This window comes from Nyctereutes procyonoides, unplaced genomic scaffold (assembly GCF_905146905.1).
Source record: "Nyctereutes procyonoides isolate TBG_1078 unplaced genomic scaffold, NYPRO_anot_genome, whole genome shotgun sequence".
Lineage (NCBI taxonomy): Eukaryota > Metazoa > Chordata > Mammalia > Carnivora > Canidae > Nyctereutes > Nyctereutes procyonoides.
In genome coordinates, this window is record NW_026575046.1 from 67967558 (window position 1) to 67990566 (window position 23009).

At 44.6% G+C, this 23009-nt stretch overlaps 1 long non-coding RNA gene across 1 annotated transcript in view; it reads left to right on the forward strand.

Moving 5' to 3' along the window:
- The window catches only part of LOC129509900 (uncharacterized), a 64072-nt gene extending 63002 nt beyond the window's left edge, over positions 1-1070 (forward strand). The window contains exon 4 of the long non-coding RNA XR_008664433.1: positions 756-1070. This is a non-coding gene — a long non-coding RNA (uncharacterized LOC129509900). The remainder of the gene's footprint in view (positions 1-755) is intronic.
- Positions 1071-23009: the final 21939 nt, after the last annotated feature.

Consider the following 23009-nt stretch of genomic DNA (forward strand, 5'->3'; position numbering starts at 1 on the left):
AGGCAGCTGCCTTGAACAGTTGTTCAAGGGGCACCACTTGCTTTGTGTTCTATGAAAATGGCACCCACTGGAATTGTGCAAGGACGGACACTGCCTGCCCAGCTCTGCACCCAGCTCTATTCCCCACTGCCTCTCTGCTTCTGGCACCAGGCCTGGCACACTCTAGAAGTCATCTGAAGAATTCCTTTTTGGGAGCACCTGGGTGTCTCAGTCAGTTAAGCATCTGCCTTCGGTTCGGGTCATGATCTCAGGTCTTGGGATTGAGCCCCACGTTGGGCTCCCTGCTCCTTGGGGAACCTTCTTCTCCCTCTCCCTCTGCCCCTTCACCCCCATTCAAGTGCTCTCTTTCTCTCTCAAATAAATAAATAAAATCTTAAAAAAAGAAAAAGAAAAAGAATTCCTCCATGTTCTCTGTATCTTAGGTCCTGTGTCAGGAACGACACAGAAGAGCAATCCATCATTCTGGACTCTCCCAGTTCTACCATCTAAGATTCTTCTTTACAACCTATTCACTTGTTTATTCATTTCAGTTTATAGATATTTGAGTACCTACTACGTGCCAGTCACTATTTAAAGTGCTTGGGCTATCTCAGGGCAGAAAAGGCACAAATCTTTGCCCTTGTGGAGTTGGGCTGGGAGTGGGGGTTGGGAAGACCTGAGCAGCACGTGATGCTTCAGAACTTAAGGGCATGCTACCTGGGGGAAGTGAACTAGAGTGAAGAGGACATCGGGCAGTTGGAATGCATTCCTCTTAGATAAGGCAGTTGGGGAAGCTCACCCAAGAAGCGAAGCGGACATCTGAGGGAAGACTTAAAGGAGGGGAAGGAGTGAGCCAGGTGGAGAGCCCACCTAGGCAGGAGCCTGGGGCGACTTACCCCCTTGCAGAGGAAACCAGAAACCAGCCTCAAACTCTGGAGAGACAGAGTTAAAAGCCTCAAGCCTATCACTGCAGGAAGCGAGAAGACATGGAAGAAGGGATTTTAGGACCTTGAGCTTCAAGAGTAAGTAGTAAAGAAAAAAACCAACTCTGTTCTTATTGGGACAACAGCACTGGATCACTTTGGCAATAGCCACAGATAGCCAGCCTCCCCCCAGCCAAACAATGAGGGAGGGAAGGGGGCTGGAGGAAGTGAAACCCTTGAGCTAGAAATCTTGGAAGGCCCCGCCCCACTGCCACCCCACCCACCCAAGGCCAGAGCTCCAGAGGGACAGCCCAGGCCTTCTCTGCTTGGGCTGAGCCCTGGCACCTTGGGTGGGTGGGTGACCCATGTCACTTGCGCCCTTCCTGCATACTTTGAACTCATCAAGCACTGTCCTAATTTGGGGGCCTTGTGCTTGCTCTTAGCTCTGCCCCGAATCTCTGAGCCCACAGGCTTCTGTAACTCCCTCTGTTCTCAAGTGTTTTCTCAGAATTGTCTTCCCTGCCCATCCTCTCCTATCAAACATAGCCCACCACCTCTACCACCTGCCCTCTCTATCCCCCCACACGCAGTGCTTACCACGACCCGACATTATATTGTGTACCAATGTACTGATTGTCTATTTCCATCACTAGAAAGCGAGTTCTATGGGGGCAAAAACTGTGTCATATTCATCATTGTGTCCCTAGAGTCTAGACCAGTGCCTGGCACACCCTAAGCACTCTGTTCTGCCCTTTCCTGGCTTAGGAGATGCTGTGGAAACTACCCAAGGACTAACCAGATTCTTTGGAGATACCTTTCCTAGCAAAAGATACTCCCCAGTTGCACTGGGTTGAATAGTATCCTCCCCCCAAATTCACATCCACTGAAACGTCAGAATGAGATTTTGCTTGAAAATATGGTTTTTGCAGATGTCATCAAGTAAAAATGAGGCCATACTGGATTCAGATGAGCCCTACTCCAATTGTCCTTATAAGAAGAGGAAATTTTGGACATAGAGGGAAGATGTGGGTCAGAAGGAGAAGGCCACGTTTTCACAGTGGTAACGATTAGAGTGATGCATCTACAAGCCAAAGACTGCTGGCCACTTCCAGAAGTTAAGGAAAGGGAAAGAAGGATCCTCTCGGAGAGCCTTCAAGGGCTGCATAGCCCCACTGACACCTGATTTTTTACTTCAGGTCTCCAGAACTGTGAAATAATACATTTGTTTTAGCCACCCAGTTTGCAGAGCTTTGTTAGGGCTGCCCTAGGAAACGAATACACCAGTGTTACCTGGAACTCTGATCTCAAAAGTGGCACTCCATTTGCTGGGTGCCTGTCTCTGGAGGGACCCAGAAGCATCAGACATGTCCCTGGCCTCAAGCTTTCAGTCTAGTTTTGGGAAGACACAACTTACAGCCTGTTCTTGCAGATTTCCCAGCAGATTCTAGTAACCACTTCCTGAAAAAGAGGAAGTGCCCAGCTTGCAGTGAAGCACCCACAGTTGTGAGGAGCACCCGGGGAATGAGGGGGAGAGGGGGTGAGTCCTTGCCAACAGGATGTCATCACAGAGCAGCGCTATCCAATAGATACAGCGTGCCAGCCACATATGTCATTTTAAGTGTTCTAGCCACATTTTAATTTTATTAATTTTTTTTTTAAAGTAGGCTCCATGCTGGGCGGGGCGCCCAACCAGGGCCTGAACTCACAACCCTGAGATCAAGACCTGAGCTGAGATCAACACACAGCCGCTGAACCGGCTGAGCCACCCAGATACCCCTCTAACCACAGTTTTAAAAAGCAGAAACAGGTGAAAGAAATTTCAATAAAATATGCTATTTAGCCCCAAACAGCCAACATATCTTTTAACATCTAATCAATATACAAATTACTAATGAGATCTTTTCCTTCTCTCATACTCGGTCTTCAAAACCCGGGGTGCGGTTTGCACTTAGAACCCATCTGAATCTAGACCAGCCAGAGTTCAAGGGCCCAGGGACCACCTGCGCTAGAAGTTGCCCCGCGGCCAGCACCGCCACGGAGGCTTCCGGACCGACCAGCAGGGCTGCCCGCGGGGCCCACGGACCCCAGGGTTCACCAATGAACTCTGGGAAGTCCACCGAGTTCCCTGAAACCGAGTCAAAATTTGAGCGTCCTTGCTTCCCTCCAGCCACCTCCCTCCCCGCGCCCCCGGAGAGGGCTGGAAGTCCCGCGGGAGCGCCGGCCCCTCCTGCTGCAGCCGGGGGTCCGCGGGCGGGGCGGGGCGGGGCGGGGCGCGCGGTCCCCGGCTCCGGGTGACGTCAGCGGCGGGGGCGGGGCGCGCGGTCCCGGGTTCCGGACGCCCCCCCCCTCCGCCCCGGGTGACGTCAGCAGCGAGAGGGCGGGGGCGCGGGCGGGAGCTGAAGTCCGCGAGGCCCCAGTTCCCCGACCTTGTGCAACACGTGTGACACACTGCCCCGCGCACGTCCTAGTTCTCACACAAGTTTCCACGGAAAGAACAGCTCCTCGGCTCCGGCCGCTCCCTCCTCCTCCAGAGCCCGTCCTCGGTCGCAGCCCGGCTCTGGGAGCGAGGCTCCCTCTGGATACCCTCCAGCCCTCCCCAGGCGGACCCAGGAGGACGGGTGTGGACAGTGCAGGTCGTCGCCTCGGAGTCACCGGGGGCGGGGGGTGCTGAGAATGTCGGTGCCTGGGCCGCAGGGCCGTCCGTCCCCGGGGGCGGGGGACAGGGCCCAGGGCTCCTCTGCTGAGTTGTTCCAGGCTGCCCTTCCCTTGCTCTTGCACTCGCTGCTTTTTCCGAAGGAGGGTGACAGGTCAGGCACCTGACTTTTCAGGCTGGACTCCTGCCAGGGTCTGGTGCTCTGACTTGGGCAAGTGGTTTTTAACCTCCCTGCTTCTTCATGTCCTTTCATGCAGCATGAAGATACCACAAGAATAAGTCATGCCCAGCTATGGCAGCCCTGCTGTCAGCCCAGCCCTCCCCCTCACTCACCCCTGCTTAACCCCGTTGACTTCCCACTCTTCCCCATCCAACCGGGAAGTTCCTTTCAAGTCCAGTGGCTTGAAGAAGAACCAAATGTTTCAGCACATATACCGGTCAAGATACTTACCTCCTTGAGTTCCTCCAAAGATGCCAAAAATAGAGCCATACTTATTTTCCCCCAAAGGATGGAAAGAGAATTTTCCTGCCACCAGTGTCGTAGTCTTTACATGATTCCAAGCAACACTACACACTACAGACTTCCCTATAATCTCCATCCACAGAAATGTTGACGCTGACCATCAGCCACACGTAGGGATGATTTCACACATGGGGATGATCACATGTGGGGATGATTTCTTTTTAAAGATCTATAAATTCTCAAATAACATACTGTTTCAGAAAGACCCCTGAGGGCGTTGACATGAGGACTAAGCATGGATTCTCCTCTTGCTGGGTGGACAATGGGGGAGCAAGGAACAGCGCTAGCAGGCTTGACCCCCTGGAACATCCTGACGTCCTCTCTCTCTTCCTCTTTCCCCCTTCGTGGACCTTTACTCCAAGCAGGCTGGGCTCCTCCTGGTGACTCAGCACCACTGGACTATCCTAGCCTGAGCCCTTACCACCACCCATCATCCCATCCCCTTTCCTCTTTGTCCTGTCTCAGCCTCCCCACCCCACCTCCTCCAAGAAGTTCCCAGGCCTCTCCAACTTTTCAGACTTCCCAAAGCCTGGAAAACCTGCCCCTCCTCCTTGGCCTCTGTGCTGGAAGCCTGGGTTCCAAAGCAGGGCCAGTATGGGGGCCTTGCACTGAGGAAGTGCTCAACACAGTTTTACTCATCACTGCTCAATAGGCTGCTTCAATGGTTAGAAGTGAAAATTCAGATAACTTAGGGCCTAGACTAAAGTATATCAGACTAAGAACTGGCCTGTATGACTCATGTTTACATCCAGTCCCACTGAACTTGAAATTGCAAAAGAGAGGAAACAAGGGTTACTACAAAACAGCCTAACCACAGCGCGCACTCATCTTGTTTGTTATCTTCATGTGACGCTTTTGGTTTTAGAAACATGGGCCTATTGCAAGATGAGTTCTCTGGGCCAGGAACTAGGTCTTCTCTATTAGATCAGTGGGTGACAGAGAGGGTGAGCCTCTACTAAGGGCTAGGGACTTCGTCACATTCAGAAACACCTTTCCATAAAAGGGCTTCCCTTCAGTAAAATGAATAACAAAGTCAAGGAGGAAATATATGGAGAAGAGAAAAATCCTACCCAGGATTTGTGTGTTTCTCCTGAGTTATCAGTCTCTTTTACGGTCTTCAGACACCGTATTGAACTGTGTGAATGATCTAGTTTCCCCTTTCTCATTGGCCACTGGGAAGCTCAGAGTCAATCCCAGGACCTGCCAAAGTGAGGATGTCCATTTCTTTTTTCTTTTTCTTTTTTTCTTTTCTTTTCTTTCTTTTTTTTTTTTTTTTTTTTTTTTTTTTTTTTTTGCGGCTGTCCATTTCTGTATTAGTCTCTTGGCTGGCTCCACTTCATGTTTCCATATTCATTTTTTCCTCCATTTTTCTCATCAATCTGCTGAAATTTACTTTAAGTTCTCTTAAGAATAAGGAGGAGGGTAAGAAAAGGGGGAAAAATGGTCCTTACCCTTGAGGAATCAAGAATAGACAGAGATAAGTAACAATAATGACAATATTACAGAAGTGAACATTTATGTAGCACGTATGCAAGGCACTATGGTATATGTCATCTCACTAAATTCCCCAACAGGCCCAGCAGGTAAGTACAGAACTATTAATTTCCCCAAATTAGGATTACGGATGCAGAAAGGGTAACTGAGAGAGGTCAGGATTAGACCACTGGGAAAGGGTGTGGCTGAGACCAAGCCTAGGTCTGGGTGACGCCAAAGCTTGGGCTCTTAAGCGGCAAATCTACAAAAGCACATGTAAGCCATGTGGGGTTCCCACGGAGTCTGTGGAATTAAGGGTTAGAGAGGTCACTTACGGCCAGCCCACTAGGTTCTCGGTACCTGGGTTGTTATGACAAACAGCTAAGATTGAAAGAGACTGTGGGTCCCAATTCTAATGCCACTCATTGCTCCCAAACCCAGACCTCGGGGGTGACACTGGGACAGCACACCCCCTGAGGGCAAGGCCTGCATCTTGTTTCTGTGGGTCCCCAGAGCCCAGCATGGTACCTGGCCCAAAGGAGGCCCTCATAATAAGTGTTAAACTAATAAATGAATAAACAAGTTCACAGATGCTTCACAATCATTTTTGGAACTGTGCACATGGGGACGCCTTGGTGGCTCAGCGGTTGAGCATCTACCTTTGGCCCAGGTCATGATTCTGGAGATCCAGGATCAAGTCCCACATCGGGCTCCCTGCGGGGAGCCTGCTTCTCCCTCTGCCTGTGTCTCTTCCCCTCTCTCTCTCTCTCTCTCTCTCTCTGTCTCTCATGAGTAAATAAATTAAAAAATCTTTAAAAAAAAAAAAGAAAAAGAAAAAAAAAGGAACTGTGCACATGAAGAGAGCAATGCCCAAACCCACACAGATGTATTCTGATCGCATACACAACACAGACACACAGACACATTCAGGCACCAGTTTCCTACAGAGGCCCTGCCTTTTCCACAGCAATGCTTACATAAGTGCTGCACAGTTTTTCAAATTCTAGTGAAAAGGGAAAAAAAAGTAAGTTGTCTTGACTAGTTTATATCTAGGGTAAAGTGGAAGATTCCAGGGGCCTAAGTAGGTCATCACATTTAGATGACTGAGACGTTGGATTCTGACAGCAGGGAAAGCTGGAGTTGACGTGGAATCAGTAAAACATGGAGGTCAGCCCCTGGGTGCCCCTCACCAGGCAAGGCCATGGGAGTCTCTGGTCTTTTCAACTCCCCACATCTGTGCTCAGTTGAGGCCTGGATTGTTCTTTTTGTCAATAAGCACTATCAGCAACTGGAAGGCAGAATGGATAATGAGGAAACTCCAGGGTACTGGAGTCCAAACTGGGCTCCATCCCATCTCAAGCACTGTACTTGCAAGGTTCTCCAGAGAAACAGAATGTGTGTATATATACAGAGAGAAAGAGAGAGAGAGATTGGGAGAGAGAGAAACAAATAAAATAAATTTTATTTATTATTTTTTAAGATTTTATTTTTTATTTATTCATGAGAGAGAAGCAGGCTTCATGCAGGAGCGCAACGTGGGACTCGATCTCAGGACTCCAGGATCAAGCCCTGGGCAGAAGGCAGGGGCTAAGCCATCCAGGGATCCCCAGAGGCTGTGTTTAAGAGCAGTCTGCACACTTGAAACTAATACAGTACTATATGTTAATTATACTTCAATAAAAAAATAAAAAAGAAAAAAATGAGCAGTCTGGAAACAGAATTCCTTCCTCCTGGTGGACATGTTTTTTCTTTTAAGACCTCAATGGATTGGTTGAGGTCCATCCACATTACGGAAGGTAATCTGCTTTCCTCAAAGTCTACTGATTGATTGAAGGTTGTTTGTTTTTTTTTTTTTTTTTCATGAGAGACACAGAGAGAGGCAGAGACACAGGCAGAGGGAGAAGCAGACTCCCTGCAGGGAGTCCGATGTGGGACTCGATCCCAGAACCCCGGGATCACACCCTGAACTGAAGACAGACATCAACTGCTGAGCTATCCAGGCATCCCAAAGTCTACTAATTTAAATATTAATCTCATCTGCAATCAACCAATGGTGTACCCCCCCCCAAGATCCCCCAACATTCAGATGTGGAAACCCTATTGTCGGTGTGACAGGATAGGAGTACTGGGAGGTGGGAACTGTGGGAAGTAAGTGAATCACCATGGTGGAGCCCTCATGAATGGGGGGCAGAGAGTGGCCTTGCTCCGAGGAGGCTGCCAGAAAATGGCTGCCTGCAGCCTGGAAGAGGGTTCTCACGAGAACCCAACCCTGCTGACACCCTAATCTCACACTTCCCGCCTCCAGAACTTTGAGAAATCAATTTCTACTGTTTAGAAGCCATCCCCAAAGTAGAAGTGGTACTTTGCTACAGCAGCCCCCCACTGACTGAAGCATCGTCTTTAAAATACTGTCCCAACAACGTGTCGTCACTGGTGTCTGACCAAACAACTGGGCACCACAGCCTAGCCTAGCTGATGCATAAAGTCAACCATCCTGGGCACTTACTAGCTTTGTGACTTGGGCCTCAGTGACAGTCGTAGAGTTGTTGGCAGGGCGGGCATGGGCGCATACACGAGTGCTTTGCACAGCGGCCAGCACATGGTGGTGGGGGCGGGTCCACACAGGGCCCTGGCAGCTGAATTAGGATGGGGACCCAGGCCTCAGGAGTCTCGTGTGCATTAGTGGCACCTGAGCCACCTTTTCAACCAGGTACGTACTCCTGCCAGGCTCAGTAGAAGACAGCAGCATGGCAGCAGGGACACATCCCGACTCACTCCTTCTGGCAACACAGAAGCCATGGGTAGGAGCTCCCTCTCTCTACACGCTGGACCATGGGGTCACTTTTGAGTTCACCCTGAGGGCAGTGATGCTAATGGACTAGCTGAGGGGAGACCGTATTCCATTCTGAGGAGGGCCAACTCCAGTGACTGTCTCTGTGTGCTCTGTCACCCTACAGGAGGGACCAGGTATCAGAGACACCCATCGAGAAAAGATGACCAAGAGTCTTTCAGCAGAGTTCTCATGACCCTGAGATCATGATCTGAGCCAAAGAGTCCAACAGTTAACCGACTGAGCCACCCAGGTGCCTCCAAAGTCTTCACTCTTAATTGCCAATGACGGGAACTCGAATTGATCTAGGCAGAAGAGGTAATTTGTTGGGCCAGTGGGAGCTTCAGGCACACCTGGATCCAGGTGTCATAATCACCATCAGGAATCTGTGCTTCTCTGGTTCTGTTTTCCCATCTGTGAAGAGTTTGTGCTGTTGTGCTCAACCTCACAGTTTCATCAGAAAAATGCAAATTAAAATAACAATGATGGGGCACCTGAGTGGCTCAATCGGTTGAGCATCTGCTTTTGATTCAGGTCACATCTCAGGGTCCTGGGATCGAGTCCCATGTCAGGCTCCCTGCTCAGCAGGGAGTCTGTTTCTCCTGTCCCCTTCCGTGTGCTCTTTCTCTTAAATAAGTAAATATAATCTTTAAAAAAAATAAGATCCCATTTTCATCCACCCGGTAAGCAAAAAGTTGCACAAAGTGACATCTAAAGTTAGAGAGGATGTGGGGAAACTGATACATTTGTTCATTACCTGGGGGGATGTGAATTGCTACAATGCTTGGGGAGAATAATATGGCAATGTCTTAAAATATGTGCATTGTTAGAGGTCAGGATAGGGGGTACCCTTGGGAGGGTACTGCAGGGGCAGGAGGCAAGCTCCTCGGGTGCTGGCAATGTTCTGGGGGTTTGTTGTTTTATTTTTCAAGAACAGTTGAAGCAATGTTACATGACTTTCAGGTGTACAGTGTAGTGATTCCACAAGTTCATACCTTCTGCTGTGCTCACCACAGGTGTAGCTACCATCTGTCACCGTACAACGCTATTACAATACCTCTGACTGTTCTCTGTGCTATACGTTTCACACCCATGACTTATCCATCCCTCATCTGGAAACCTGTATCTCCCACTCCCCTTCACCCATTTTGCCCATTCCCTGCCCCTGACAACCATCAGTTTGTTCTTGTATTATGTCTGTTTCTGCTTTTCCTTGTTGTTGTTTGTTTTGCTTTTTAGATCCCACATATGAGTGAAATCATGTGGTATTTGTCTTTCCCTATCCGACTTATTTCACTTAGCATAATACCCTGTAGGTTCATCCATGTTACAAGTGGGAAGATCTCATTCTTTTTATGGCTTAACAATATTCCATTATTGTGTGTGTGTGTGTGTGTGTATCACATATTCTTTATCCATTCCTCTACTGATGGATGCTTAGATTGCTTCCTTATCCTGGTTATTATAAATAACACTACAGTGAACATAGGGGTGCATTTATCCTATTTTTGTTTTCTTCGGGTAAATACACAGTAGTGGAATTACTGGATTGTATGGTATTTCTATTTTTAATTTTTTGAGGGACCTCCATACTGTTTTCCACAGTGGCTGCACCAATTTACATTCCCACCAACAGTGCATGAGGGTTCCTTTTTCTCCATCCTTGCCAACACTTGTCTTTTTGATACTAGCCATTCTGACAAGTGTGAGGAGATATGTCATTGTGGTTTTGATTTGCATTTCCCTGATGGTTACTGATGTTGAACATTTTTTCATGTGCCAATTGGCCAGTTGTATGTCTTCTTTGGAAAATGTTCAGGTCCTCTGCATTTTTTTAAAATTGAATTCTTTTTTGATGTTGAGTTATAGAAGTTCTTTGTATATTTTGGGTAATAACCCCTGATTGGATATATCATTTGCAAATACCTTCCAATTCTGTAAGTTACCTTTGCATTTCATTGATGATTTCTTTTGCTGTGTAAAAGCTTTTTATTTTGGTAGTGTCCCAATAGCTTATTTTTACCTTTTTCCCCCCTTGTCTGAAGAGACCTATCTAGGAAAATGTTACTAAGGCTGATGTCAAAGAGATTACCATCTGTTTCCTTCCAGGAGTTTTATGGTTTCAGGTCTCATGTTTAGGTCTTTCACCCATTTTGAGTTTATTTTTGAATATGGTGTAAGAGAACAGTCCAGTTTCATCCTTCTGCATGTAGTTGCCCAGTTTCCCCAACACCATTTACTGAAGAGACTCTCTTTTTCCCATTGCATTTTCTCACCTCCATTGTCATAGATTAATTGACCATAGAAGTATGAGTTTATTTCTGGGCTCTATTCCATTGCATTGATCTGTGTCCACTTTTGTGCCAGTACCATGCTGTTTTGATTATTATAGCTCTGTAGTATATCTTGAAATCTGAGGTGGTGATACCTCCAGTTTTGTGCTTCTTTCTCAAGATTGCTTTGGCAAATTGGGGTCTTTTACAGCTCCACATAAATTTTAAGATTATTTGTTCTATTTCTGTGAAAAATACTATTGGTATTTTGATAGGAATTCCAATGAATCGATGTTCTGCTTCCTGATCTGAGTTCTGATCACATTTTTGCGTTCTATTCATGAAAATGCATTAAACCATACTTTTTTTTTTTTAGATTTTATTTATTTGAGTGAGAGAGAGAGAGCAGAAGGGGAGGGGCAGAGGGAAAGGGAGAAGAACATTCCCTACTGAGTAGGGAGGCTGATTCAAGACTTGATCCCAAGCAGGACCCTGGGATCATGACCTGAGCTGAAGGCAGACACTTGACTGACTGAGCCACCCAGGCGCTCCAAACCATACATTTCTTATGATGCACTTATATATGCAATTCCTTTGATCCAGTTATTCTAGTTTTAGAAACTTATCCTATAAAAACATCAATATGTATTGACATGTGAGGATTCATTCACAAGCATGTTTATTGGTTTACACTTACATAAAAACTGAAAATAACATGACTTCATCCATGGAAATAGGTGAATAGATAAGATATATCAATGCTACAGAATCAGAATCTACTTATAAGAGAAAATTATATCAAGGGCACCTGGGTGGCTCCATAGGCTGAGCATCTGACTCTTGATTTTGGCTCAGGTCATGATCGCTCGTTGTGCGATCGAGCCCTGTATCAGGCTCCATGCTCAGCAGAAGTCTCCTTCTCCCTTTCCTTCTGCTCCTACCGCTGTTCTCTCTCTCTCCATAAAATAAATAATTCTTTTTTAAGAAAAGATTTATACCAATCTATGTTGGACTGGAGAGAAAGGTTATGATAAATGATTAAGTTGGGGGGAGGAGCAAGTTGCAGAGTAAGATTATGATTCCATTTTGGTAGAAGAACAAAATGAAGGAACTCATATCTGTGTTTATATGTTTGAATATATGTATTTGAGTACAGATACAGGTGAAGAAGGACACCTCCAACACTGTTAACTTAGATTCCCTCAGGGGTGCAAGGCTGGAGAAAAATGAGAAGAGATTTTTGTATATCTCCACACTTGACTGCTTATAACAAGCATCTATTACTTTTTGAATTAAAGAATTGAATAAACCAAGAAAAAGGCAGATATGGGACCTAGGAGAATACAGCTCCATCCTGAAGAAAAGCATCAAAGGAAAGTTCAGGGATGAGAGCTGAGCGTGGGATCCAGAGAACAATCGTGAGAACCGAAGCAGGAAGAAGCGGTCCTTTGAGGGGGAAGAGGATCGATAGAGATTATGATATGATGGTGAGTCTGACAACCAGAATCATAAGGGCAGATACTGAAGGGGGAAAGGGCAGTTAGAAACCCAAAATGAATATAAATCCATAGCTCCCCAAAATGAATATAATCATAGTATATTTTACTTAATTCTGCAGTGGGTGATATTTACATAATATTGCAATGTAGTTTATTAACTTTTAGAATCTTACAATAATATAAGAACTTGAAATGATGGGGGTAAAATGTGTACATATCAGGGCTGCCAGTGTAGAAATGAATGTATAAATGGTTTGTGAGGTCCATGAAAGTTAAAAGGGAAGGGTGAGAACACCAATATCCTTATCTTAGCAGGTGGTCAAGACATGGGACACACGTGTATATGCATATATATTTATATTGAAATAGTGAATGCATATTAATTACATGTTTCTATGTTCATATTCATTTCATATTGTTATACATACAAGCATACCTCATTTAATTGTACTCTGCTTTACTGCACTTCACAGATAATTGCATCTTTTACAAACTGAAGGCCTGTGGCGACCCTCCCCAAGCAGGTCTATTGGAGCCATTTCTCCAACAGCATTTGCTCCCTCTGTCTCTATGTCACATTTTGGTAACTCCCACAATATTTCTAACCATTTTCTTTTTTTTTTTAATCACTCTTGAATGTTTATTTTTTTTTAATTTTTATTTATGATAGTCACACACACACACACACACACACACACACAGAGAGAGAGAGAGAGAGAGAGAGAGAGAGAGAGAGAGGCAGAGGGAGAAGCAGGCTCCATGCACCGGGAGCCCGACGTGGGATTCGATCCAGGGTCTCCAAGATCGCACCCTGGGCCAAAGGCAGGCGCTAAACCGCTGCGCCACCCAGGGATCCCAACCATTTTCATTATGTTTGTTAAGGTGACCTGTGATCAGTGATCTTTGATGTGACTGTTGTAATTGTTTTGGGGTGCAAACCATGCCCATAACAACACCGTGAACTTAATCGGTAAATGTCATGTGTTCTGGTTGCTCCACTAACCAGCCTTTCCCTCATGTCTCCCCTTCTACTTCAGCCTCCCTGTACCCTGAGGCACAACACTATTGAAATTAGGCCAGTTAATAACCTGACAATGACCTCTAAGTGTTGAAAGAAAGAGGTGCATGTCTCTCCAGATCAAAAGCTAGAAATGATTTTTTTTTATTTTAAAGATTTTATTTATTTATTCATGAGAGACACAGAGAGAGAGAGGGGGGCAGGGACACAGGCAGGGGGAGAAGCAGGCTCCACGCAGGGGTCTCCAGGATCATGCCCTGGGTTGAAGGCTGCGCTAAACCACTGAGCCACCCAGGCTGCCCTAGAAATAATTATTAAGCTTTAGTACAGAAATCATGTCAAAAGCTAAGATGGGCTGAAAGCTATGCCTCTTGTGTCAATTTGTGAATTTAAAAAAAAAATTACTGAAAGAAACTAAAAGTGCTCTTCCGGTGAACACATGAATGATAAGAAAGCAAAACAGCCTTATTGCTGACATGGGGAAAGGTTAGCAGTCTGGGCAGAAGGTCAAACCAGCCACAACATATCCTTAAGCCAAAGCATAATTCCGAGTTCTCTTTAATTCTACGAAGGCTGAGAGGGGAGGGAACTGTAGAGGAAAAGTCTGAAGCTAGCAGGGGTGGGTACCTGAGGTTTATGGAAAGAAGCCATCTCCGTAACACAGAAGTACCAGGCGAGGCAGCAGGTGCTGACAGAGAAGCTGCAGCAAGTTATCCAGAAGATCCAGCTGAGATCACTCATGAAGGTGGCTGCACTAAACAACAGATTCTCAATGGGGATGAGACCGTCTTCATGAGAAGATACCATCCAGGACTTTCCTAGCCAGAGAGAAGTCAGTGCCTAGCCTCAAAGCTTCGAAGGCCAGACTGAGGGGCTAACGCAGCTGGTGGCTTTAAGTTGAAGCCAATGTTCCTTTATTGTTCTGAAAATCCTAGGGCCCTTAAGAATTATGCTAAATTGGGGGCGCCTGGTGGTTCAGTCAGTTAAGCATCTGCCTTAAGCATCTGCCTTCGGCTCAGGTCATGCTCTCAGGGTCGTTATCAAGCCCCATTTCAGGCCCTCTGCTCAGTGGAGAATCTGCTTCTCTCTCTCCCTCTGCCCCTCCCTCCTGCTTGAACTCTCTCTCAAATAAATAAAATAGAAAAAATAAGAATTATGGAAAATCTACTCTGCCTGTATAAATGGAACAAAGCCTGGATAGCAGCATGGTTTACTGGGTTTTTAAAACCCATTATTGAGATCTATGGCTCAGAAAACGATTTCTTTCAAAATATACTGCTAATCATTGACAAGGCACCTAGTCACCCATCATCTCTGATGGAGATGAAAAGGAAATTAATGTTATTTTCATGCCTGGTAACACAACATCCATTCTGCAGCCCTGGAACAAGGAGTGATTTATACTTTCAGGTATTATTATTTAAGAAATACATTTCTTGATGCCATTGATAGTGATTCCTCTGATGGATTTGGGCAATGTGAAAACTACTGAAAAGGATTCACCATTCTAGATGCCATTAAGAACATTCTTGATAGGAGCATCTGGCTGGCTCAGTTGGTAGAGCATGTGACTCTTGATCTTGGAGTTTTATTATCATTACTTTTTTAAAGATTTTGTTTATTTATTCATAGAGACACAGAGAGAGAGGCAGAGACACAGGCAGAGGGAGAAGCAGGCTCCATGCAGGGAGCCCGACGTGGGACTCCATCCAGGGTCTCCCAGATCACACTCCAGGCTGCAGACGGCGCCAAACCACTGCGCCACCTTGGGGGCTGCCCCGAGTTTTAAGTTTAAACCCCTCATTGAGCATAGAGATTACTTAAAAATAAAAAATATATATTTTAAAAATATTTTATTTTTTTATTCATGAGAGACACACACAGAGAGAGAGGCAGAGACACAGGAGAGGGAGAAGCAGGCTCCTTGAGGGGAGCCCAATGCAAGACTTGATCCCAGGACCCCAAGATCACACCCTGAGCCAAAGGCAGACGCTCAACCACTGAGCCACCCAGGTGCACCCAAAATAAAAAAATCTTAAAAAAAAATATATGATTCATGGGAGGCAGTCAAAATATCAACATGAACAGGGATGTGGAGGAAGTTGATTCCAGCCCTTACGGATGACTTTGAGAGGTTTGAGACTTCAGTGGAGGAAGTAACTGCAGATGTGGTGAAAAGAGCAAGAGAACTAGAATTAGAAGTGGAGCTTGGAGGGCAGCCCCGGTGGTGCAGTGGTTTAGCGCCGCCTGCAGCTAAGGGTGTGATCCTGGAAACCCAGGATCGAGTCCCATGTTGGGCTCCCTGCATGGAGCCTGCTTCTCCCTCTGCCTGTGTCTCTCCCTCTCTCTCTCTTTTTTTATTTTTATTTTTTTATTTTCCCTCTCTCTCTCTATCGCTCATGAATAAATAAATAAAAATTAAAAAAAAAAAGAAGTGGAGCTTGGAGATGGGATTGCCTGGCTGCAAGCTCATGGCCAAACTTGAACAGATGAGTTGCTTTTTGACGAATGAGCAAAAAGTGTTTTCTGGAGATGGAATCTACTCCTGGTGAAGATGGCTGAAATGACAACAAAGGATTTAGAATTTACATCAACTCAGTTGATAAAGCAGGAGCAGGGCTTGAGAGGATGGACTCCAGTTTTGAAAAAAAAGTTCAGTTATGGGTAGAATGCTATGAAACAGCATCACATCATCCATGAAAGGAAGATTTGATCAGTCAGACAAAATGTACTGCTGTCTTAAGAAATCACTGCAGCCACCCCAACCTTTAGCAACTACCACCCTGGTCAGTCAGCAGCCACTGATATTGAAGCAAGACCCTCCCCCAGCAAAAAGATTACAACTCGATGAAAGCTCAGATGGTGGTTAGAATTTTTTTGGTAATAAAGTATTTTTTAATTAAGGTGTGGACATTGTGTTTTATAAACATAATGCTACGGCATACTTAATAGACTACAGGACAGTATAACCATAACTTTTATACTGCACTGGGAAACCAAAAAATTCATTTGACTTATTTTATTGCAACATTCACTTTATTTTGGTGAATCCCAGTATCTTTGAGATATAACTGTAATACATACAGTTTAGCCAAAAACAGTAGTAATATTGAGAGATATTAAAGAGGTAAGGAGGGGTAGTTGGGAGCTGTAAGTGGAAGAGCCAAAAGATGATGCTATCAATTGATAAATCAAGAAATGCTGATATGAAGTATTATTACCACATATCTGAGTAACCACCAAAAGACAGTTAAACAGGTTCCCTCTTGGGAGTGGTTGAAGGGGATGTGTGGGGAAGGACAGTACCAGGAACTGCTACTTTTTATTTTAAATTCCTTGAAACTATTTTTAAATTAAGCATATTTCTTTATTTTTAAAAACAGTATTTAAAATAACTTTTTAAAATACTAATTCAAAGGGATACATGCACCCGGCATTTATAGCAGCATTGCCTACAATAGCGAAATTATGGAACGAGCCCAAGTGTCCATCGACTGACAAGTGGATAAAGAAGATGGTGTATATACACACAATGGAGGGATCCCTGGGTGGCGCAGCGGTTTGGCGCCTGTCTTTGGCCCAGGGCGCGATCCTGGAGACCGGGGATCGAATCCCACATCGGTCTCCCGGTGCATGGGGCCTGCTTCTCCCTCTGCCTGTGTCTCTGCCTCTCTCTCTCTCTCTCTCTCTCTCTCTCTCTCTCTCTCTCTCTCACTATCATAAATAAAAATAAAAAAAAGGTATACACACAATGGAATATTACTCAGCCAAATAAAGAATGAAATCCTTGCCATGTGCAATGACACAGATGGACCTGGAGAGTATAATGCTAAGCCAAATAAGTCAGAGAAAGACAAATACCATATGATTTCACTCATATGTGAAATTTAGGAACCATAACAAGTGAGCAAAGGAAAAAGAGAGGCAAACCAAAAAACAGACTCTGAACTACATAGAACAAACTGATGACAAGGTGGGAGGTAGATGGGGCGATGGGGGAAATGGGATGGGGATTAAGGAGTGCACCTGCTTTGATGAGCACCAGGTGTTGTATGGAAGTGATGAGTCCCTAAATTCTACACCTGTAACTAATATTGCACTGTATGTTAACTAGCTGGAATTTAAAAACGTGGAAAAGAAAAATGTTAACTTTAAAAAGAAAAAAAGGAAATGAATGCAATTGTGAGTACAAGTAACATTTGGCAATTAGAGAACTAAAAAAACTAAGAACTACACATTGATGATAACCAGTACCTTACGAATGGATGACACTGCCCCAGGGGAGCCTGCAGTGACCTACATCGAGAACCTACATCAAATCCTCACAAGGTAGAAGTAGTGCAGTGTCGTGGAGGGATGGGAAAGAAACGTTTCAAGGAAGGAGTGTCAGCCTGTCGAATGCCACACTAGCAAGAGGTCAGGAGTGACGAGGACTGAAAAGCTTCCACTCCAAGGCATGGCAGCACGGAGGTCCGGGATTTCTGGTCAGTGGCTAAGTCCGCCATATGCTACATCACATACGCTGCTATATGAGATCATGTGCCCCGAACGTACGAACACTGGCATCTTGGACTGTCTGGCTGCTGAAGTAACAGGGGAGGATTGTACTTTTCTCATTCACAGAGTTGTAAATTCTCATCCACCCAGCATGCGACTCTCCTCCAAAAAAAAAAAAAAAAAAAGACAGTATTAATGGCAGGCCCCAAGTTACAAACCTAGGTCTCTGTTCTGCAGGTGGGAGGGGTTCCCAAGGGAAGGGCCAGGCTGTCTACTATTTGAGAAAGGACTGCATCTTCATAAGTAGACACTCAATTTTTCTTTTAACCATAAGTCACCAGAACACAGGCTTTCTTAGGGTATGAGGGCGAAGACATCGGTGTATTTGTTTCACCCTAAACTTGTCAGTTTCCTGAGAGACAGTCCTGGCTCTCACACCACTAGGAAAACAATTTGGGTATTTCCATTCAAATCTCCCAAGAACTGCTGCTTGGCAAATAATCTCCATTTCTTCGCCTCCCTTCAGGCATTCTAGAACATTTTTCAAGGGTCATTAGAAAGTCCCTAACTCTCATCCAGGAGGCTTCCCCTTTGGCCCCAAGAGACCTTGGGTTGTGGTTACCAGTCCAGGTGCCTCACTGGCAGGTTGGACCAAACAGATTTCTCCTAGTGCAGGGAGATGCTCAGGGAAGTGGGAAAAAGAGAGAGTTGCAACTTCTTAGCCATCTAAAACTGCTGGGAATGTTCATTTTGTCCTCTGTCCCCAGGCCGGGTTTTCCTTGGGATCCAGGAACTTTCTGGTTCTGGAGGCTTCTCCCTGAAAAGCTGCTCCAGTACACTCTAGCTCTATCTCTTTTCTCTTAGTTCTAAGCAGCAGGGGTTCTTGCATCTTAAGTATAATTATCCCAATTATTCAACAGTCATTAACTATCACTAAATAATAAATTCCCGCTGCTGACCCTGGAACAACTCAATAGCCCATGTGAGAAGCAGCTTCATTAGCAGTTGGTACTTGAATTTGGAGCTCGTATTTGAAACCTACAGTTTGGCAGCTTAGTTCCATGTCTGCTGAACAGCATCACCCAAGCCTCTCCTACATCACCAGCGGCCCTGGAGGGTGGCTGCGTAGTTCTTGAAGCACTCCAAGGAATCCCGAAGAGACTTTTATTTATAACATATAATCATATATCGGATTGGATCATTCCAAACATACCTTCTGTATTTGGTATACAAGCTCCACTGACTTCACGTGGTAAGATATGCATAGTATTTTCAAATTAAGGAGGTAAAAGCAGGCCCATTAATTACAACCTAAAACACTCTGGCACATACTCGAGTGAAACTTAATCTATTCTTCCAGGTGAGCTTGGGAATCATTTCTCTATATTTGTAAATGAAACATAATGAGATTTTTATGGTCTCATTAAAATGTGAGTGCACAGAAAAACATACGAAGGATTAAATACTCAGAAGCAGAGTTCAAAACTCTTGAGTCTAAAAGGACAGTAAGTTCTTAACATAAAGCCATCCCATAGTTTTGCATAATCAGTAGAGCAGATTGAGATTATTCTGTTCTCATTTTTACAATTTCTTACATGATTGTACCATTTTCTTAGTGTCCAAGCAATAGGTTTCGGCTGAAAATTAAAAGCACAAAAGTCACACAAATGAGATAATAGATGACTTTTAAGGGTGATGAGTCTCTTGATAACCAAATCTGACTGGGGGTGCTAACAGGAAAGGCAAAGTGATTAAGATAACCAGTGGAGAAAAAGTGAGTGAGATAACCTAGAAGGAAGTGGGGGAAAGAGCTCTGTGCTGATCGTTGGCATGCGGCTGCTTGGGTTATGTCAGACTCAGAAACTCATTATCATCCAGCAGGTTGATTTTCTTTCTTTCTTTTTTTTTTTAAGATTTTTAAAAGATTTTTAATAGATTTTTTTTTAGAGAGTGAGCACGAGTGTGCACACACACACAAGTGGGGGGAAAGGCAGAGGGGGACAGAGAGAAAATTCCAAGGAGACTCCTCACAGAGTGCAGAGGCCAACAGGGGGCTTGATCTCATGACCCTGAGATCATGACCTGAGCCGAAAACCAAAACTTGGACGCTCAACTGACTGAACCACCCAGGTGCCCCTTAAAGATTTTAAGTAATCTCTACATTCAACATGGAGCTTGAACCTATAATCCCAAGATCAGAGTCACATGCTCCATTGACTGAGTCAGTTGGGCACCCTGGTTTTTTGTTTTCTTAACTATGATTTTGAACCCTATTTTTTTTTCTTTTCAAAGATTTATTTATTCATTCATGACAGAGAGAGAGGCAGAGACATTGGCAGAGGGGGAAGCAGGCTCCTTGCAGGGAGCCCCATGCAGAACTCAATCCCAGGACCCCGGGATCACGCTCTGAGCCAAAGGCAGACACTCAACCACTGAGCCACCCAGACGTCCTGAACCCTATTTTCACATAGGACATGTTCAAGGCCTTCTTCTCACTTCCTGTAGATGAAAAATAATAGGTCATGGCCTTTCTGAGAAAGAAGTTACTGGCTTAGAGTCTGGTTGGATTACGAGTTGTATGGGTTATCTGGGGCAGAGTTTATGAGAACTGTACTTTTTCTGGGGTTCTTCCTTGACACACAGTTCCTGGATGCCTTCTTTTTTTTTTTTTTTTTTTCTGGATGCCTTCTTGAATTGCTTTCCATTCTAGGTTTTCTCAAAGTCCAATAATAATAAAACAATTTGAATGGATACTGTGGCCTCCAATTTTTTTTTTTTCCTAAGAAGATTACACATCTCTAGAGTACAAAATGACTAAAGGCCTGTTTATATTCGGCCACCTACAATATGAGTTCACCTATACCTACTAGGCCATTTAGAAAATACTGTTGCCCTGACATATTTTTCTCTCTTCATATTTCATAATTAGAAACAGATTATGATAATTAAAAGCAGACATGCAATATTGGGTAGCTAGGAAGAGTTTGGAAATACTGCAACAGCTACTTTGCTTACAAAATAGATAATTTTAGGGGTGCCTGGGTGGCTCAGTGGTTGAGTGTCTGCCTTTGGCTCAGGTTAGGATCCCGGGGTCCTGGGATTGAGTCCCACATCAGACTCCCTGTGGGAAGCCTGCTTCTCCCTCTGCCTATGTCTCTGCCTCTCTTTGTGTTTCTCATGAATAAATATATAAAATCTTAAAAAAAAAAAAAAGTCAGACATTAAAAGGTATTTGCAAAGATGTAAAATATGCCACTTTTTTGGGAAATAATTATTTTAATAAAAGTTTATGTTTAAATCCAATGGGTTTACTGCCATTTTAACATAAACTTAAAATTTTAACTTGAAAAAAAATTAAAAATAAAATTTTCTTTACTTGAGTTTTAAGTAGGGTAAATACAGAATGTTATACATAAACAAAATCCCTTTGGCATCCTCAATAATTTTTTTTAATTTTTATTTATTCATAAGAGACACACAGAGAGAGGCAGAGACACAGGCAGAGGGAGAAGCAGGTTCCATATAGGGAGCCTGATGAGGAACTTGATCCTGGGACCCCATGATCACACCCTGGGCCGAAGGGAGGCTCCCAACCGCTGAGCCACACAGGCCTCTGGGCATCTTCAATAATTTTTTTTTAAAGATTTTATTTATTTATTCATGAGAGAGACAGAGAGAGAGGGAGGCAGAGACACAAGCAGAGGGAGAAGCAGGCTCCATGCAGGGAGCCTGGTGTTGGACTCGATCCCGGGTCTCCAGGATCACGCCCTGGGCTGAAGGCGGCGCTAAGCCACTGAGCCACCCGGGCTGCCCTATCTTCAATAATTTTAAGAGCAAAGTGGTCTTGAGACCAAAAAGTTTGAGAACTACTAATCTAGAGAAGCAATGCAGTGTCAGAGGACAGCTGTCTTTAGGAAGCAAGCCTCAGGAAAAGCAGTTTGTAGAGTAGGATATGCAAATAGAATGCAGATTGCCAAACAGCCAGTCAGCTTCTCTGCTGATAACTAAAGACAGTCTTAAAATATGAACAGAAACCACAGGCAACAAATGACAAACAGCAGAGTATATGGATGGCTATTAGGACAAAGACTGGTTTCAAGACCAGTGCCTGTTATACCTGAATTTTATCTTTTGAACTCAAGTTGAATAACACAGTTGGAAGGAAGAAAAGTGACTAAGGTTTATGAGGCTGTGTCTTACAGACCATATTCTCAGAGCTTAAAACAATTACTAGCGCACAGAAAGAGCTCAGCATTTGTTAAATGAAAAATGAGTGACTAGATAAATGAAGTTATGAAGTTGAATAAGTTGGAAGCAAAATGACTATATTAAGAAAGGCTTCTAACAGGGGGATTTGTTCTAGTATCAATTTTCAAGAGTTGAAGAAATGAGAGTAGCAGAGTGGTTATCACTATCCCAAGAACCCTCCCTCCCATCTCTCAACCCTCTTCACTTTCCTTTTAGTCTGATTGGGGATGTTATTAGCAACCACTTCATCTCAAGCATCTTAACGTCCTAAACACCGTATGACCTAAATAGAACTCTTAATTCTAACCCCTCACTCCCTCATAGAAACATGCTTCTCCTGCACACTCCAGCTTAATATGGTTCTTGATTCTTTTCCCCTCATGGCTTCCATTTATGTCCTGTCCTTCTATTTGCAAAGTGCATAATTTATTCATTCCTTTCTTTTTTCTTTTTAAGGTTTTATTTATTCGTGAGAGACACAGAGAGAGAGGCAGAGACACAGGCAGAGGGAGAAGCAGGCTCCATGCAGGGAGCCCAATGAGGGACTCAATCCGGGGTCTCCAGGATCAGGCCCTGGACTGAAGGAGGCACTAAACCGCTGAGCCACCCAGGCTGCCTCCACTCCTTTCCATCCCTACTCTATCACCCTAGTCCAAACCACTCGGATTAATCTTAAAAGACCCTAGCTCATCTCCCTGTGACCTACCCCTGTGGTGTCTGATCCACCCCCCTCCAATGTATTCTCCACCTAGGAGCCAGAGTGGTTTCTTAAAAATGCCAAGGAGATTATGCCATTCTCCTTTTAAAATTCTACAAAAGTTTCCCACTGTGCCTAGAATAAAATTCAAACTCCTTCTCCTCTACAAAACCTTCTCCATTTGGACTCTTACCCCTGACTGACTCCATCCCATTCCACAACCCTCATATGCTCCAGCCACCCTGGCCTCCTCTCTTCAGTTGTAAATTCCTTCCTAAATTTGTTTCAGCCTGACTGCCCAGCACTCTTTGGAATACTCTACTAAAGAAGCTTTACTGTCTTTTTTTCCCCATTTAGTTCTCAATGTCATCTTCTACATTTTCAGAGGCCTCTCAT